Genomic DNA, 5,031 nt, shown 5'->3' with positions numbered 1-5,031 from the left:
GATGGAGGTGTCTTTATAGTCAATGGACAACATGTTAAACTATATATCAGCCCAAGTGACTTGATAAACAGTATTGTTAACATCGATTTTGAGTAAATTGAGTAATCGAGATGTCTAAGTCGTGCCGCGACAATAACTCAGGCGCTAGTGGGAGGCAACCCACATTTTGGTTGTTGGATAGCATTATTTTTATGTATTTTGTTAATTTGTTCAAACTGAAGGGTTTTTGTAAGTGTGAAGGTACTAAAATAAAGGAAAACAAATGAAAAGAAAGTTCATAACCGATGGAGTGAACCGACAGACTATCGCTTGATCGACGAACCATTGAGGTCCACCGTCGCAAAATGTCCAGAATCCAAGACTCTGGAAAGGTCGCGACGGAGTAGTCCGATGGAACGTCACACTGCACTATCGCAGATTTTTCCCAGGTATGTTCACTAGAAAGTCGCGATGGTACTACCGATGAACCGTCGCACTGCACCGTTGCACGTAACCCTAGTTCAGTGGGTCGGGTCAGATCACTTTTAATAACCGATTTTTAATTCCTATCCATTTCAAAATGTTTTTAAAAGGATAAGTTGGAGCGGTTAAGTAACTTCCAACATTTCAAAACACCAGTGCCTTTTCATTCCCCCTCACACCTCTTCATTTTCCTTTCCCTCTCTATTTAAAGTCTTATTCTTCTCTTTCTCTTCTCATCACAAAGAAACAAAAGTCTCTTCACTTAAACAAGTAATCATCTATTTTTTGAAGTTCATTGTGTGAAGTCTGAGTAGCGCATTCTTACTACAACAACAAGGTACATATTCCCTTTCTCTGTCTATGTTTCTTCAACATGTGAACAAATCAAAATGATTGAAATGAGGAGAACCAATGTTGTTTCTTTTCTACTTTTGTTGGTGATTTTTGTTTATGTTTTTAGTTTAGTTGAAATTTAGCATACACTGTCTGGGGGAAGTCTAAGTAACCCATGGACCAAAAATAATATGTTGTGATGTTAGATTATTGATTAAAATGCCATCAAAATTTCTTGAATAGAGGGTGCTCACTAGGTGTTCGATGAAATACCAAAATAGGTTGTTAACCTGAAAATTGTAGGCGACGGTACTCGCGATGGACAGTTGGTGTTCCGATGAACTGCACACTTGACCCAGAAACTAACTCACTGGAATGAACCCGACGGTAGGAGTCGACGGGCCATCGCATACCCGACGGTCCATCGTACTCAATCCTCGCAGGTTTCTCAGAAATGATCTTACTGGAATGACCCAATTGTTTAGGTCGATGGACCTTCGCTAGCTCGATGGATCGTCGCCTTGTACCGTCGCTGGTCTAAATTTTTTCTTTTTCCCATCTTAAACTTGTACATTGATAAATGCTATATTTTTAGGTACTATGGCTCTTAAAGTTCCACCATCCAGAGGCAGAGGCAGAAGCCAACATGTCAGCCAAGCACAAAGTTCTGATGTACCGGCTCGTAACACTGGCAGAATCATCAACCGGTAGTTTCTTCATCCTCCTCTGCTGAAGAGGTAGTTCAGAGCAGCAGCAGCAGCACCTCTATTTCCATTCCACTTGAAGTGGGGGTCGAAACTTCTAACCCTGTTCAAGCGGAGGTTCATGAACAAGAGGATCCCAACGTCAACCGATGAAAGGATCGGCAGTTCAGGGAAGCAATCAGATGGCAAGTGCCGGCTGCTAGTAAGATTTTCTACGAAGGGATGGAACCAACAGATAGGTCATAAATCAAAATAGCTATTTTCGAGGAGCACCAGATTATTACTACAATCTTGCATGAATATCCTGAACTCGAGCACAGGTTCAACGAGTATCACTTGCAATGGATGAGTAGGCCACTGGGTTCGTACCAACCTAACTTGGTTCAGGAATTCTTCACCAATTATTTGGCATTTCTAAAAAGGGATATGCCGAAAGAGAAAGTGGATGCTGACAGAAGTAAGCTCACAAAAGTTCCCGTGTGCGGAGTCGATATCGATATTTCATCATAAACTCTAAACAGGTTCTTATTTGGGCCTGAATATCAGATTCCCGAGCTAGTTCCAGAGTTAGAGCATTGACTTTCCACACGAACTGCACAAAAGCCATGGTTATCCAAGATCCTAACTGATGGAGTCGAGCCTACATGGTTACACGACCCCCACTCACACATATCGAAGAAATCCTTAAGCTTTAGGGCCAAGTTCTGGTGGGCAATCGTGCGACTGAGGTTGACACCTACAGGAGGTGATGATAGATTAGAGCTCACTCGGGATGTGATTGTGGCTGCTTTGATCAAGGGTTTTACAGTGGATTTTGGCCACATTATCTTCGATGAGATATTCTTTCGGGCTCACAGGACTACGACTGCCTTACCATTTCCATGCCTCATCACCGAGCTGTGTAAGAGGGAAAATATTCCTTTGATTAGTGGAGTAGATAATGAAGTTCTTGCACTGCACAAGAAGGACATTGAAAAGACAAAGGATGCTCACGATTCTATTTTAGGACAAATAGGTCACCAGCTCAGCAGACTCAGTCCGCTCCAATGCTCGAGCCATCCGATTTTCCTGAAGGTATGCCCATGCCTATAACTATTTATGCACCTCCTACCACCTCTACAGGTTCAGCTTCTATGCCGATGGGCGATATCCCAGACTCCGCGTCTGTCCCACCCCTACCTTCTCATTACAGGCTGAACCCTAACAACTTTGCAAAGACTGTGAAGACTTTTCAAAAGGTGGAGAAACAAATAGCACTTTGGGGCAAAGATTTCAATCCTTTTGTGGAGAAAATTATTGCTGATGCATTCTGCCCGTTTCAAAATATCCAACTCCAGATGGAAAATATGGAGGAGCGGATAAATAAAAAGATAGATGCTATGTCCGTTCTAGATTTTGCCAAATTGATTGAGGAAGTTCGGCGACTCTAGGAGGATGTTGATAGGATACAGCAGTCTACCCTTGATCCATTTCAGATTCCCAATGATGATGATAAAGGCCTGGTTGATTTGTTCGGGTGTCCAATCAAGGACAAAGGTAAGAAGGCAGTGGAGATGGATGAGCAAACTGAAAGGGCAACCAGGAAATCTGCTAAGAGGGAGGAGCAAAAATACAGAATGGCAAAAATGATACCTCAGGAAATGGAGAAATTTCAGATGGACCGGGCAACTAAAAAGTCAAAGAAGATAGCTGAGCGAGAGGAGAAAAGGCACTGGGATGCAGCCGCTGGAGTATCTACTAGTGTAGCCACCACCATGAGGGTAAACATTGTTACCGGTGAGGCCACTGGGGCCTCACCTCATTTGCAAGACACCTCAGATGAATAAGAGGCACACCACAAGTATTTTCCCTTCCTTTACACTTACATCATATGCATTGGGGACAATGCATTATTTTGTGCGGGGGTGGGATTACTTGTACCATGTGGGGTTATGTTACCGTTAATCATTACCCTATCATGTATTATCTAGAAAAATTGGCATGTTTAGGATTCTATTAGTTTAATTTCAGTTTTTGCATGGATAATAGTACTATCTAAGTTTAATTTTAGTTTAAGTATTATGTTTTATTTTTAAGTATGGTTTCTTGGACAACCTTTCCATCTAATGAATAAAAGTTTAGTTTATGTTAACACCAGTTTATATATATGCATAACATGTGACTATGGCAAAGTATTTGTGCACATTTGTTATATAATTACTTCTTCTTTTCTTGATGGTAAAAATGCTATGTGGCCATATGTGATTCTGAAACTAGCATACGAATGTAAGTGATTATAGCCATATGTTACCAATCATAAGAGTTAATGGAATAGGAATTAATTGAGTGCTTGTGTGTGTGAGCGTTTGTACAGTTCCTTCATATATGCTACACCTAGAACTTGCCCGGTTCATTTGTTGTTGTTTTGTTTCTGACTCAATAAGACAGGGTACTAGGCCTCCTTGTTTTGTTACTTCCCTTATCCTAAATAATGATCCACCAAAAATAGTCTATTCTTATTGTAAACTTTGTTAATGTTTGTTTTACACAAATAAATTTGGACTCACTCTCTAGTAAGTGTTACCATTTAGTGTTGGCCCTGGTCCGATATCGGACATTGTGTACTTAAACTTAGGAAAATAACCTAAGTTGAGGGTGGCTACTACTGAGTATTGACAATATAGGACGTTGATCCAAGTCAAATTGTGAGTAAGCATCCGGACCTGGTCTAGTTAGATGTCTAAGTAGATAATGTGCACCTTATAGAAGTTGAGGGTGGCTGAATCTGGTACTTGCATAATTTTAAAAAAAAATTGGTTTGGCTGCTGGGATGATGTTGAAATGACATAGATAAATGAAGCTTTAGTCTTGGTGAGTAGCTACCTAGAAGGGTAAAAGAGAGTGAGTCTAGCCATGTCGTCCTAAAGAAATATCTTCACCAAGCCCAAAACCTCATTTGTGATCCTAAAACGTCCTACTTAATCTTAGCGAGTCAGTTATAAAGAAACATTAGATGATATGGGCAAGCTTATGGGTGTGCATTATGTTTGCAACTTCTGTTCTGAGAGTGAGAGTCTTAGGTTCGTCCACAAATTAATTATATATAATGAGAGGTGGATTTCTTTGGCTGTGAGAGCACGCAATTTATCCTTAGACTGCTGATTCCTTTGGGTATTGTATCTATGGCTATAAATATGCTGAGTAGTAGTTGATACCAGTTATAGATCCTTATGTGTCAAAGCATTTAGCCCAATGGCAGTTGAATAATTGTATAGCTATGTTGACATGACTGTTGCCTGTCATTTTGTTGTTCATATGTGCAAAACTGGTGTAAGTTGCTTGAGGACAAGCAGTTGTCTTAAGTTAAGGGTATTGATGTTTCGTCTTCCGACGGAACATCTTAGGCCTTCTTCGTAAGATAAATGCATGTTTTTGAGCAACTAATATTGTCTTTGATATTGTATTTAAGTGTTTTCTGGACAAAATCCAAGTGGGATGAATTACTTAAGAAAATGGGCAAAACCAGAAGACAATGATATGCGACAGTGAGTTC

At 40.4% G+C, this 5,031-nt stretch overlaps 1 long non-coding RNA gene across 1 annotated transcript; it reads left to right on the top strand.

Annotated features, from left to right (window-relative positions):
- Positions 1–438: 438 nt before the first annotated feature.
- LOC124889281 lies at positions 439–3,630 on the top strand. Its single transcript, XR_007048127.1, has 2 exons — positions 439–799; positions 1,391–3,630. It is a non-coding gene; the product is annotated as an uncharacterized LOC124889281 (long non-coding RNA).
- The last annotated feature ends 1,401 nt before the right edge of the window (positions 3,631–5,031 follow it).

The sequence above is a fragment of the Capsicum annuum genome, chromosome 12, assembly GCF_002878395.1.
Source record: "Capsicum annuum cultivar UCD-10X-F1 chromosome 12, UCD10Xv1.1, whole genome shotgun sequence".
Lineage (NCBI taxonomy): Eukaryota > Viridiplantae > Streptophyta > Magnoliopsida > Solanales > Solanaceae > Capsicum > Capsicum annuum.
The sequence above is the reverse complement of the archived record's forward strand: the minus strand, read 5'-3'. Positions and strand labels throughout refer to the sequence as shown.